The sequence below is a fragment of the Marmota flaviventris genome, chromosome 16 (assembly GCF_047511675.1).
Source record: "Marmota flaviventris isolate mMarFla1 chromosome 16, mMarFla1.hap1, whole genome shotgun sequence".
Taxonomy (NCBI): Eukaryota; Metazoa; Chordata; class Mammalia; order Rodentia; family Sciuridae; genus Marmota; species Marmota flaviventris.
The window spans coordinates 20,578,966-20,594,139 of NC_092513.1; the positions used below are offsets into that span (position 1 = coordinate 20,578,966).

At 35.8% G+C, this 15,174-nt stretch overlaps 1 protein-coding gene across 1 annotated transcript in view; it reads left to right on the plus strand.

The window, feature by feature from the left end:
* Mbd2 (methyl-CpG binding domain protein 2) overlaps positions 1-15,174 on the plus strand; it is a 71,217-nt gene that overhangs the window by 17,773 nt on the left and 38,270 nt on the right. The window lies entirely within an intron of this gene.

The following is a 15,174-nucleotide window of genomic DNA, read 5'->3' on the forward strand; positions in this document are numbered from 1 at the left end:
TTGACTTTTGATGTTGAAGATGTTGACTCTTGGGCATAATCTCATCCTAGTACTGTGATTGCAGTTTTTTTCCATTAGCTCTGAATTTTATTGAGCTGTTGGTTGATGGTTTATTGTACAGCAATGTAAACAGTGAAATTATATTCAAAAACCCAATATCTTTCTTTTCCTTCAAGAGCAACTATAAACATAAAACCCACAAGTGGCCCATTGACTTGTGTAGTACTTATGAGATTGTTTTTCTTGTTTTTATTTTTTCTGGTGCTGGGATTGAACCCAGGGTGTTGTTACACATGCTGGGGAAGCACTCTGCCACTGAGGATACCCCTAACCTTTTCTGAAATTGTTTAACCAGATTACTTCCATCAGTAAGCCAGGAGTTGAAGTTAAAGTCACCATTGTGGATGCCTAAGTGGACGATTTTAATACGTTGATTATCAGTTGTTAAATTGTTTTTCTATAACCACCATTGTGTCACACCACTGGTTTGAAAGAAATGGAGGGAGAAGTCAGGTTTTTCTTTCTTTGCATGTGACTGCTATAATTTTGCAGTCTTCGGAGTCCTGAATGGATTTTAGGAATCCAGAAGCAGTGTAATAGAGTAGAAAGGACTTAGGATTCTGAAGGCATGTTTTGGTGGACTGGCTCTATTCCTTATTAGTAGATACAGGCATAGGCAACTTTCTTAACTTTTGAGTGCTTTAGGCTTCTCATTTGTAAAATCAAGGTAAGAAAAATTTTCCTTTAGCATAATTGTGAGAAACACATGGACATTTGTGTAAAAACATTTAGCCAAGTATTTAACCTAAGTTAATTCTTTTCCTTTCCCCATTGACCCTTCTCTAAGCTGCCATCTACCTGAGCATTAAGCTACCTTGGCAAACAGTGTTACTTGGTGTCCAATGTAGTAAACTTTCTGACCTAAGCTGTCTTCTTCCCTGTGTTTTTAACTTTTTCTGAAGGGCATGGGGTCTCTGCTTCATACTTATTTTTATTAATAATTTAGCTTAATAGTTTGTTTTATGATAGTTGATTTCTAAAAATTGATATGGAGCGCAGAATACATTGTCTCACATGATGTCTTATATTGATTTCCATATGGCATTGGCATTTTTGTTTAGAGGGGCAGAATGGGAAGGGGAGATTAAACTGTTTCTGCATTGCTTAACTATGGGGTTAATTTGAGTTAATAGTTATGAAGATATTAAGAAGGATGAAAGATAGTGGTAGGAATATATGGAGCTCAAGTTAGCAAAAGTTGGGACCATGTATATGTGAAGGTGATACGCCTATAAGCTGTGATTTATTTTGCTTCTTAAATGTATAAAAGAAAATTAAGATTCATATTTCTGAAACTGCCTTTTGGAAATTCTAATCACAGTGCAGATTCTACCTATGGAAGGGGCTCAAATATTTACAAAATGAACAGAAAGCCTTCAAATTATCCTATTGTTTCCACAATCACAGTTTAGCTACACTTAGTATAATGTGAAGATTTACTTCCTTGACAGTTATAGTTTATTAAAAACCCAAAACTAATTCGTCTCTTTAGTTTGTGTGCACCTTTCTGCTCTAGCTGCGCTGGACCACTCATCATCCTGCACCATGGCATGCACTTTCAAGATTCTGCTTGCTCATATGCTGTTTCCTCTGCTTGGAATGTGCTTCCCCCTTCCCTTCCATCTGGGAACTCCTCCTCATCCAAGGCCCAGCTCCATTGTCTCCATCTCTGGGAAGCCTGCCCTGCATCCTCCAGGCAGAATAATTCCTTCTTCCATAATGCTTTCCTGATGCTTTGCCATTGTATTTATGACTTTGTCTGCTTCAATTAGGCTGTGAGCTCCATGAGGGCAGGGACCATATCTTTTTGTTTTTGTATATTTAGTCCAAAGCCTAGCACACGGTAGGTACTTAATAAATGTTGTTTGATGTTTATTTAATATCCACCTCATTCTAGAAATTTATAGTAGTAATAAAAGTGTATTAAATAAATTAATGTACCAGACATTATTTTGGCTTTCATTTTCATTGTTTTCTGAAACTTCCTATGTGAATTTTTTGAGGCATAGTCTTATTTTTGTGTGTGAATTTATTTTAGTTACGTAGTCATAAAGTGGAGTTTTTCATTTTTTTTTAAAGTAAGCTCTCTTTTTGTTACTCCAACACCAACATTAAACATCTCTAATAAGACAGAAAATATGTATAGCAAAATAAACTGAATTATGTCTTTTAAATTATGATAGTACAATATAAAGAAAGTTGTGAGATTTAAAATTATTAACAGAACTCTGAGGTAGTTATTTCCTATACAGTTATAAGCCTAGCCCAAGCACATCATTAATTGTGTTGTTTTTCAGGGTTTTTTTTTTTTTAAATTTTTTAAAGAATTAGAGATACAGTCAACAAATAAACTTTGAAACAGGCTAACTTACAGTTTAAGTTGACTAATTATAAGCCAGGATCTTAATGTGTCTTCCATTATCAAAGGTGAGTTTACTGGTGATTAGTAATATTTTCAAGCGTGATTGGAAAGATAACTTTTGAAGATCTTGCAGAGTGTGTTTTAATTATTTTAGCATGGGTGAGTGGGATGAAATGGGCATTGTTTTTTGGTTAATAGATATTACTGTTTTTCAGTATCCATTTCTACTTGTCTGAAACTCAATCTTAACTTTACCCTGAAAATCAATTCCGTTCTTGATTATGTTATGTCTTATTGATCTTGTTGCCAAGGCTATAATTATTTCTAGGTAACTCCTGTCTCACCAACTGACAAAGTGGGTTGAACTCTCAAGTAAGTTCCTGATGATATTACATTGGGTTAATAAAAAAACTACAGAAGGATTTCAAGGTCATCAACTCAGAGATGGTATTCAAAGTCACTAGCAGCTTTTTGAGAGCATATTCCAAGAAGAAGTTAGAGTATTATATCCAGTGGAATTTTCTGTGATGATGGAAATCTTATAGCCATAGCCACACATGACCTGTTGAGTAACACTGTTAGTGTGACTGAAAAACTGTATTTTTAGTGTTCTCTTTAAATTTAAATAGCCACATGTGCCTAATGGCAACAGTATTATAGAGCACACTTCTAGGGCTTTGCCTCTCAGTGTGAATAAAGCAATATACTCTTCTCTCCAAAAGCTAAATAATGTGTAGGCATTTATGCAGGTTTTGATTTTTCAAAGAGGAAATGTTTCAAGTTTTCAGAAATAAGATTTTTGATATTTTAGAAAGAAAATGGAGATAAGAAGCAAGGTGATAGTTTCTAAGAAAATTTAATTTGAAACACTGTAGGATTGTATAAAGAAGAGTACAGTGGTTCTGGATCAAGACATGTTTAGGGAACTTAAAGTAGTTTGGTTTTATTGTTAAAAATTCTTATTTTAATGTTTCAGATGTGTAAATATAGACCAAATTCCTTGTGTTTCCAGCTCTTGACAACATGAAAATTTTATAAATTAAAATGACAAAACTAATAATAATGAAGTTCTCTAACATTAGTGTGACCTATGATGTATTTTACAAATTGCTTATGATATGAATATGGTAGAGAACAATTTTGATTTTGGCTTGACAGTCCTACTAACAGCTTGCAATAACAAGCTTGGAAGACAGTTCTTTCATCACATGTATTTAGAAAAACAAAACAACATATTCTTTTGAATGGAATCAATTTTTTAAATCTCTCATTCATTTTTCATGAATTATCTTGGTGTGAGGTGGATTATATATGACTGTACCTTAAGTTCTCAACCATTTAAAAGATGCTTATTTTAATTATTTTCACAAACTAATAAAAGTAAAATTTTTTAGGGAGCTCAGATATATCTTGGGACAAACCTGTGCAGTTTGAAAAAAAAAAATACCAACTTAGTTGTTGGTGATAAAATCAGATTTGGATGATGGATATAGATTGGAATGAACTGTGGATACTGGATTTGAGAAGGGATGAAACTGGAAGTGGATTACTTGGACTGTTATAGTTCAGAAAAGTAATGATGGCTTGAATTAATGTTGTAGCAGGAGGAGTGGAAGTGGGAGACTCAAGGTACCTGATGACTAAGATTATAGAGAGAGGGAATTTTGCTGATATCTGCTAAAATTCTTACTTTGTTCATTGCCATGGTTTGAATGTGGTTTGCCTCATAGAGGTTCATGTGCTAGTTGCTTGGTCCCCACAATAAACGGTTTTGGAGTGGTGGAATCTTAAAAAAAGATGAGGCCTCCTGGAAGGCAATAAGATGATGGAGCTCTGTTCTCATGAAGGGATTAATCTGGTCTTGTGGAATGCATTGGGTCTTATCCCAATTCACAAGAGAACGGGTTGTTGTTACTTATTTTTGGTAACAGGGATTGAACCCAGGGGTGCTTAAGCACTGAGCCATATCCCCAGCCCCCCCACCTTTTTAAAAAAATTTTGAGACAGGGTCTCGCTTAGTTGCTCAGGGCCTTGCTAAATTGCTGAGGCTGCCTTTTTGAACTTGGCGATCCTTCCTGACTCAGCCTCCTGAGTAATCCCAGTAGGGATTACAGTTGTGCACCACCACCCTTGGCGAGAATGGGTTGGTATTAAAAGAATGAGCCTGGCCCATGCCTGGTGTCTGGCTTCCCTGTTTGCACAGTCCTTTTGCTTTTGGACTGCTGCTTTGTCATATTGTGACACAGGCAGAGTGCCTTCACCTGGCACCATGCTATTTGGACTCTCCAGCCAGTAGAATAAACTTCATTTAATAAGTTAGTCAGCTTTCAGTATTTTCACTATTTTGAAACTGATCAAGTTAGTCACTTGTTGGGCAGGGTTGGATAAGGGTAAAGGAAGAAGAACAAGTTTGGGGATAGAGGAGGAAGATTAAATTAAAATAATTTTGTATTTGTGTTTCCAAAGGGGTCTTGGGGGATCCCCAGGGATTTAGAATTCTTATCCTTTTGGTTTGTCATTGGTTTTCCAGTGTAGGTACAAAGAGAAGAAAGGTATTCACAAGATGAAATAATCTTGTGGGGAATGAGAAGTACCTTCCAGAATCAAGAGAATGTGGTATAACAAAATCCTAGAAAAGAGTTTTGGTAAATGCCATGGAGTGATCAAGGAGGATAATACTTTGTTTCAAAATTAGAAAGGAGGGGCTAGAATTGTGGTTCAGTGGTAGAGCACCCACCTAGCATGAGTGAGGCACTGGGTTTGATCCTTAGCACCACACAAAAGTAAATAAATAAAATAAATGTATTGTGTCCGTCTACAATTAAAGAAATGTTTAAAAAAAAATTAGAAGGGAACTGGTGACCTTTGTGTAACCCTCCTTCAATAGACTGAGGGATCAGAAATCATATTTTCGGTGCCAGAAAGTTACTGGGAGATGAGAAATTAGAAACGATATGTTCCTGATTTTATAAAAGTTTTAAAATTTTGATTTGTTTTTATTTAGTGAAGTAATGTACATAAATAGTGAAAAGGATTTTCAGTGGAAAATGTCTTTCTCTCTCTCCTATCTCTTAGTAACCTGTCCTGCTGCCTTAAGGAAACTATTGTTAATGAGTTTTTGGTTTCTTTGTTTTTAGAGCTTTGCAGCTGCAAATGTTATGTGCCTTTTTTTTAAAAACAAAACGAAACAAAAAACCCTTTTCCATAAAAATGGTTAGATTACTCTCTTAGGAAGCTTGAGCAACAGGTAGAACAGATAGGACAATATTCAGAAGAGAATGTACAATAAGTAACATGTTTATAATAAGGAACATATTCTTTTTCTTTTAAAGCTTGAAAGATCAGATTTTAAGGACCCAATAGAGAAGTGTGTGGTAGAAGTTCTAACCTGAGAGTCTGTGCTTCAGGAAGACCTCTAAGAATCTTTGAATTGCTGAGTGCCGTGGCACACACCTGTAATTCCAGTGGCTTGGGAGACTGAGGCAGGAGGATCTAAAGTTCAAAGCCAGCCTCAGAAAAAGGGAGGCACTAAGCAACTTACTGAGACCCTCTCTCTAAATAAAATACAAAATAGGGCTGGGTTCAATCCCCATCACAAAACAAACAAACAAAAAAACCCCAAAAACCTTTGAATTGTGTGCAGTATTTTTTTTTGTTTGCATTTTTCTAGGGGAGTTTATCTTCATCAGAATCTTAAAGGAATGAAGTTGAAAAACGTTAATAACCACTGACTTTAAAGTAGAAGGAGCAAGGCCTTGACAGATGATGTGAGTGAATAGGCAAGGGACCAAGTCACTTGCTGTAAATCAAATTAGGCCTTTGACTATGTATTTTTTTGGTGATTACTTTTTTTTTGGTAGAGGTGTTGAACTTAGGGCCTTGCGTACTCTAGGCAAGCCCTCTACCACTGAGTTATAGCCTTTTTAGTTATTGGACTGACGTATCTATCTGGGGGATACCATGACCAATTAGCCACCACTAAAAAGCCTTATGCTAGGAACATTCTGATTGGTAGGGCATATTGTGGTAAGAACTGCCTGTTGGCTTCTACCAAATAATAAACATCATTCCTTCTACCAACATTTCTGGCCAATGGAGAAAGTAGTTGAAATCTCTTCCAAAGATATTTTCCAAAGATACGTGGGCTATATTTGTCAGTTTATTAAGGCCTTGCTGAATGGAGTGCCTTCTAGTCTCTCCCGGGAAGTGAATACATCATGGTGAAAAATTTAACATTGATAGACCTTGAAATTCTTCCAAGGGGACTGGGGTTGTGGCTCAGTGGTAGTGCACTCGTCCGGCATGTGTGAGGTACTGGGTTCGATCCTCAGCACCACATAAAAATAAATAAATAAATAAACAAAATAAAGGAATTGTGTCCATCTACAACTAAAAAACGTATATTTTTTTTTTTTAAAAGAAGTTCTTCCAAGGGATTACTGGCATTTGATAAGCGTGGGCCACTATTGAGTATAGGTTTCTGTTAATTTGATATGAAATGGACACAATAGAAGTGAAGAGGAAGTTGCTCTTGTCTAGTGAGGAATAATAATGGTCTAGACACACGTGGTGCCCATGGAGATAGAACTGGACAGATTCTAGATCTCTTTTGCAAAGAGAATTAATAGGGTTTGCTAATGAATTATGTGTGGAACATTACAAAAAGATTCAAAGGTGAGCTCTTGATTTTCACATTGGATGGATTAGGGTTTCATTTCTGAGATCATTGTAGGAAAAGACTATATGGGTTGATAAAAATCATTTTGAATGTGCAAAGTTGAGGTGCCTAGTAAATATCCAAGGGGAGGTGTCATGTATGCAGTTGGGTATACTGTATTAGAACTGAGAGTCTGAGCTGGAAAGTCATTAGGGCATAGATAGTATTCTGAGCAATGGGTTAGAGAAAAGCACTCACCTATAGAAAAGGAACCAGGACCAAGCCCTGAAGAAAATCTAAGGATTTGGTTAAATAAATCAGCAAAGTGGATTGAGGGATTGAGAAGAGGAGAGACTTCCGAGAGGAGAGTGTTAAAAAAAAAAAAAAAAAAAAAGTTATTGCTGTTGAAAGTTTAAGTAGAGGAAGACTGAAATTTCCATTGAGTTTGAGAACATGAAATTTGCTAATTACCTCAAGAACAGTTTTGGTGGGAACAAAGGGCAGATTGGATTGGGTGGTAAAGTAAATCGGAGATAAAATTGGTTAATGTAGACAATTATTTTAATAAATTTTCTTCAGTAGTGGGAAAATTACTAGATGGTAGACAAAAGAGATGCTGCTTTGGTTAATCTCTGGGTAAATGGATAGAATCAGTGAAAAAACCATGGAAGTCAAGAAAGCCAAACATATTTGCAGTGTAATGATCGTGATGGGAACATGCAACCTGTGCTAGGTAGGGAAAAACGTGAAAGGGGTAAACAGCAGTGAGAAAATAGGATGGCCAATGGACAACAGTTGTAGATGGGGGTCAAAAAATGAAAAAAGTACCAAGTGAGCTGCAAGGGAAGGTAGTGGAAATCAGAGAATTGGTGCTTCATTAGAGGAGATGGTGCAGTTATTAGCATTGACAAGCCTGTGTCTATATTAGGTAAGCAAGATAGAGAAGGTCAAAAGACTCATGATGTTGGGTAAGTTGTCTACATGAGTATTTAGGTTCCTGAGGACAAATATTGGGATTGAATGGATGACTGGAAAAAAAAAAAAAGGTCTTAACAAATGACGGAGAAAACAGGAGGGGCAGAGGGTAGCTAAATGCTACGGGCTTTAAAAAAGCTGGTGTTCTTGAAGGAGCAAAAATGGGAAATGATTTGAAAGTAGTAATGGAGAGAAAGGAGGGAAACCTTTTCCACTTCCTGCCCCTTAGATGTGTGGTCGGAATGGATCAAGAGAGAAAGGGAGTGCAGAGAGTACGATCAGTGGTGGGACACTTGCCTATACAGTAGGCCCTGGGTTGGAGCTATATCACATGGAAGCAGGGAGGGGAAATTTGAGAGCCATGGAAGTCTGAGGTAGATGTACAGAAAATATGGATGAGTGGTGGGTGATGATGTATGTGATCTGAGAAATGAGGAAGTGAGGCCATTTCATTATTACTTGGGCAGGCAGAAATGTAAGGTGTGATGGGATTAGTTTTGGTTATTCTGAGAGTGGCGTTCGCGAATCTTCTTCGTGTACTTAGGACCTGTCTGGAACACTGAGCTCTGTGAACACTGGCTTTGTGGCTTTGCTCTTGCCCTCATTCTTAGCTTTTTATATGGTGATCTGTAATAAAACTACACAGTGACGCATGGGCTCCTTTAACTTTTTGCTAAATCTCTAAAGGAGAGTAGGTCACCATTTTGGGCAAGTTTGATTCTCTTTAAAGTTTATTAGTATCCAAGGTTGGTTGGCTCTTATTTATCTCCAAGTTGATATTATCTTTACCAGTTAAACTTTCTGTTCACCTCTAAAGGGTAATCTGTTTTGTCTTTATGACTTAACTCGTCATCCTGTTGGTTGACCTTACACTTTGTACTTTTCACCAAGGTGTTAACCATCATACTAGTTCCCTTTGTGTAGAACCAGTGTGCTAGATTATTTTCTTAGCTATACAGCAGTCAGTTACTATGATTTGTTACCTACAATGAAAGTTTTTGGATTCAGAATTGAGGAACATATTTTTTATGAACCTTGGCTCTCCAGGGAGCAATGCAGTGTGCCTCATGCAATGTACAGTGCTTGTTTTGATGTCTTAATCTCTTGTCAATGTGCTGAGCTTTAGATTCTTTGTATTCTTTATTTCCTATTATTTCATAATATAATAGCACTATGGTTGACAGTGACTGCCAAAAAAACACCATCTGGAGACTGGATTATTTTCCCACGGGACACTTGTGTAGGGCTGGTTGCGTGATTCAGAAGAATATGCTGGTCATGTTTATCTATAAGCATAACTTTGAATGTTAAATAGTAATAGATGGAGCAAATCTTGATATTATTTCTTTTACATTATTAAATTTGAGTCAGATAATACAGATTACTCCATTCTTGGCTTAATAAGTCTTTACTGAAAGGCTACATTTAATTATATCTACTACTTACTTAACATCTGTAAGTTTAAGACAAAATGAGACTAATGGGAAGGGCTGGATGGCAGAGCACCTAACATGTAATAACACTTTTTAAAAATATTTTCTTTTTTAAAAAATCAATTTATTTATTCTAATTAGGTATACATGACTTTTTGTGCCTCAAACATATCCAAGTGTAATAAATCCTTTTGAGAGGGCCTGGGCTTGACTGTCAAATAAATATATACAGCTAGTGTTAAATTAGGTGTGAATGAGACAATTCCATACAATAGCAACCTTAGTTTGGGTAGGGCTGTTATATCTGGTTGAAATTCTTTGGCATCTTTTGAAATAAATCCTTTGATGGCTTTATAATTAAATCTCTTTAAGAATTTTTTTTCAAGCAGAACTCTTCAAGAAATGTTTTTGACAGTGGATTTCAGCCTTCCACTCTTGTGTTAGCTGTAAATATAGGCCTTTTAAAATGAGCTCAAAGTGTAGTCTACCCATTATTAATTTTTTTAAGTATGATGCTATTGATCTTCTTAAATGTTGTTCCTCACTTAGTATATTAGACCAAGTGGATTTTCCATACAAAATAATAGATGCCTGATACACTTTGCTTTTTGCAAAAACTATGAAGGTTGCTGCCGGGTTTCTGTTCTCGTGACTAAAAGGCTCAGGGGTCACTCCAGTTAAACTGGGCTAACTGGGCTGCACGAAATAACCACACAAGAGACACAAATACCTTTTTCTTTGGGGTCTCTGTGACAGCTCCTCTGACCTTAAGGGTCCCCAGGAAGAGAGAGCGAGATGCCCTGACCCTTTTTATTGAGGAAAAGCTATTCAAATGAGGCAAGGGGTCAGGTTTCAGGGGGCTGAGTTTATCTTCATGATGTCCACTATCAGCAGGTTGACTGACACCTGGGTAGGCCACACCCAAGGGCACAGTAAGAGAAGGGGACACACACAAGGCACTTCCATGGAAGATTCTATCCTAAACAGAGCAAGGGGTTATATTACAAAGGAACAGGTGAGCATAGCTTCACCCATGGGGCTGTAGCGAGACACTGACCCTCGAACCCAAGAAGGGTGGGGAAAGCTCTGCCACATTTCTGTGACTGAGTGCCTCAGCCCCCAGCAGGGGAGTGTGAGCCAGTCACGTGCAAGGTTGGTCTCCCACCAGGTTGTATAACCCTGTGCATACAGGAAAAACTGCTGAATTGTCTATTTTAAAATGGTAAGTTTTATGGTATGTGAACATTGTTGACATTTGGTTTTATGGAATAGCATTCACTATTGGCTATTGTATGTATTCTGGAGCAAATCTGGAATTGCTTTTTGAGAATAGTCTTAATTTGATCTAAAAATACTACTCAGGCACATCTGTCTGTGTGTGAGCCAAGGGATGACTTTGCTTCTGGGAAAGCTCAACAGGTTAATTTTCTAAATTTCAAAGGTATGCTCAGTATCGAATTAATGTGAAAGAGATAAAGAATTTGTGTGCCAAGATAACTATAAACTTCTTTTGCTTATTGTTATCTTCTCCTTACCCCCAGAATTAAAAGTTATGAGGCAGGGATTTTATTGTTGGGTTTTGTTGTTGATTTTTCTTTTCATGACTGTGTATTCAGTGTCTGGCATATGGTAGGCACTCAATATTGGTTCAGTGACTAACTGGAAACTGCATTAGCAGCAGCAGCAACGACAACTACAACAGTACATATGCATTACTTCATTGAATCCTTATAAGAATCTTTGCAATAGTTGTTATCCTCCTATCAGATAAGGAAATTGAAGTTAGAGATACAGTCTTTACTTCTCAAACTGGGGCATGAATATCTCTATGTTGTGTATACAAAAGCACAGAATTAAATAATGCTTGAATGATATTTGGAACTATCAGTTTTATTTGAACACTTTGGATAGGTAGAACAACATTTTAACCTTAAGGCTAATTATTAAAGTGAAATGCAAAATTTGCATGAATTTTAAGGATAAAATGAGCCAGTCATGGAATATGTGCAATGTTGAACTTTCTCATGCAGCTTTTTTCAAAGCCAGTCTGAAAAAAGCAGTATTTAGAATATACAGCAAGTCTCTGGTGTTCAGAACATGTTATGTGAAAGTTTGACCCAGATCATTTTAAGGAATTCATTTCATATATCTTTAAGTTCTGTATATAGTATACTGTTTCCTTCAATTGTTCTGCAAACATACCTACTGTAAACAAAGGCACCTGTTATTCCCTGTATTCTTCATTATCAATCTTTCGTCTTACAGGCCCCCTCCTCTTATTGTCAGCAATATTATTATGGTACAAAACATTTGATTACCAATTAGTTTGAAATATTGGTTTGAGAAAATGAATAACAGTGATTTTTTTCCCCTTAAGTACAATTCATTGCTTTCAAAAAAATTTAGAGGACTTTATGTAGTTATCAACTGATTATTAACATCTTTTTGATGGTTCACTGTGTGATATTGTAACATACAACTCAAAAGGAGTTCAGAGATTTGAATGGCAGTAAAATTCATTCTGCTTATTTATGTGATCAAGGTTTTTTAGTGCTACATCTATACAAAATTAAGAATAGGAATAGAATTGACACCAATTTTTGTCCTATTCTTGAAGTTAAAAGTATTTATCTAGACTGTAAAGTTATTTAAAAAAAAAATTTTTTTTTTTTCTTGGCCAGGGACAGTGGGCCTTGTAGTTTCAGCTGTTCTGGATGCTGAGGCAGGAGGGTTACTTGAGACCAGGAGTTCATGATCAGCCTGGGCAACATAGACTTTGACTCAAGATAGAACAAAAATAATTAAGAAAGATTATATGTGTGTGTGTGTGTTTTCTAAATCCAAAAATTTGTATGTAATACATTATTCTTAGTGGTTTATATGCTGTAGAAGAAATTTTATCACTAAGAGTTTTATGGTTACAAAGTTTAAAAAATATTCATGTATACAAAAATTTTCAAGTTAAAATAGGAAGTAATTGTGAGAATGGAATTATTATTATGTTTGATACTGGGGATTGAACCAGGGGTGCTTTACCATTAAGCTATATCCATCACCCCTTTTAAAATTTTTTATTTTGAGACAGGATCTTGTTAAGTTGCTTAGGGCCTCACCAAGTTGTTGAGGCTGGTCTCGAATATGATCCTTCCCAGTCGCTGGGATTATAGGCACGTGCCATCGTGCCTGGCAGGAATGGAATCATTAATTCAAAGAGAAAAAAGTTTTTTGTTTTTTTTTGTGTGTGTATGTATAGATGGTAATATTGGGTATATTGACTTCTGTTACATACATCATAAAGTGATATAATAGTTTATTATTAAAGTGTTAGTATTTCAAATACTTCTGGTAAGTGTATCATTTGTAATTATTTACATTAAATAAAATATGAAATATTCTTGTTATCAACTTTAAAATATGAGTGAGGTGTGTATATTTTTAAAATTCTCTGTGTAAGAATACAAAAAATACTGGACAACCACTGGTTTATGAAACATAACCCTTATCCACCTCTTAAGTTATTCTGTAATTAAGTTAGATCACTGGAAGATTATACAATAATGAGATCCCACTGCTTTAGCCCTTTTTAGAATTATCTTCACTGAATTGTCCTTAAAGTCTTATGTTCTTTTATGAAAGATTACTAAAAAAAAAAAAAAAAAAGGAAAAAAGTTAACCCATTTGAAGTCTGTTTAATAGTTCTTGTAATGTTGAGTGTCTTTATTTCTTCTATATTTAGCACCAGGACATTTGTTTTCTTCATTAAGTGGTATATTTCCTCCTTTCTGACTGTGATAACTAAATGATTTAATGTTCCTTTTTGCCTCAGCCTGTGGAAAATTCAGATCTACATTTGATGCTCAGCTCTAGTATAACTTTCAACTTTGTCAAAAGGAATTTTTTTTCTCTGCATCCTTGATTGTGTTTTTAAAAATTAAATTTTTTAAATGAAAATTTTATTGCATATCTGTCCTTTGTGAGTATACAAAGAACCACCTCACATACTTCATGGAAAGAGAAGAAATTTCTTTCAAAATAAAAATTTATTTTCCCCTCAGCAATGAGGATAGAATAGGTCCTCAAAAAAATTAAATACTTGGGACTGGGACTGGGACTGGGACTGGGGCTGGGGCTGGGGCTCAGTGGGGGAGTGCCTGTTTCACACGTGTGAGGCACTGGGTTCAAGTCTTGGCACCACAAAAAAAGATATTATGTCCATATACAACTAAAAAAAATTTAAAAATAAGTCTAGTGTATATTATAAAATTCATTAAATTTTCATTCAAGGACCTGCCTACATACTGAGAATAGTTGACAAAGTTTGCAAACCTTTAGTTCTAATGTTACAATGTGCTTGTTTGCCAGTTTCATTTTGTAATATAAATAACTGCTTTACTTTTTTTGAATATTGAAAGAGATTTCAAATATATGGGCAGCTCTAATCTTGTCCCTTGTGACTGTTTGCTTTTTAACTCCTAAGTTAAAAGGAGTTTATGGCCTGTTGGTTATTGTTTAGAAGAATTCTGCAATGTGGCTGGGTGTCAATTAGTGGTGACTCTTCAAGTCCTTAGGGGAGAGGGATAATACAATTTACTGTTTTTGTAACAGCCTCTGGGAAAACCAGTTAGTCCAGCTTTATGGATGACTCAACTTGATACGTTTTTGGAATATAATATTAATTAGTAAAAACTTATTTCTGTCAAATCGGTAGGCCAGTTAAAGAGAAGCAGTAGTAAAAACCCAAATGAAATTAAGAGAGGAATGATGTAGCATGCTTGAATAAGGTCCCCTGTTCTGTGCTACCAGGGGATTAACTGCCTCATTGAACAATAGAGGTTAATTGTATGTCTTGAATCTTTTAGCTGGTTTCCCAATTTTTCTTTAGTGCTCCCAAAGCACAAGTTAATGCAAAAACATCAGCCTTACTCATCAATAATTTCATGTGGCCCATGCTTCCAGTCTGTGTTGAATCTAGAGTCATGGTTTAGAACAGTTTCGAAGGGTCCCTGCTGCCTCCAGTTATCCTTTGTAACAATCGTAATTTCAGGCTCCAATATGTTTGCTCCTACAAATAGCTGCCACTTTTTTTTTTTTTTTAGCACCAGCAGAATATATTGTTCTTTTATTAAAAAACAAAAAATTTAAAAACCAAACAAGGTATTTGTTTAATGAAACAATTATCTGATTATACCCAATTAGCAACAGAAACAGTTTTCCATAAGTATTTGTATGTTAAGCTTTTTTAAGATTGAATGTTGACAATTTTGTAGGTTGTATGACTTCGTTAAGGACTTCAGAACGTTTTAGATGCATGAATCAGAGATGTCCAAACTTTTTGTGGAATACAGAATTAGCAGGGACCTTTTTAAAAATTCACACTCGTGGGCGTCGTATTTTTTAAAGATGGTATCCCAAGGTAGTGGTTTTGTAGCCTGTCAGTCACATTTGCAGATGATTTATTTTTTAAAGTCATCAAGATAAAGCTGTATATCAGAGAAATAATATGTTAGAATCATTTGAGATGAATATAAACATACCTTTGGAGAAAACTGAGATAAAGGAATGACAGAAATGTTCAGTACGTACAGAGGAGGTAGGTGTATTGTGGGTAAAGGGGAAGAGGTGAGGGCACATTTATTAGTGGATCCAAATGTTGTAGTAATTACCATACTTACCTTCCTAGATGCTAA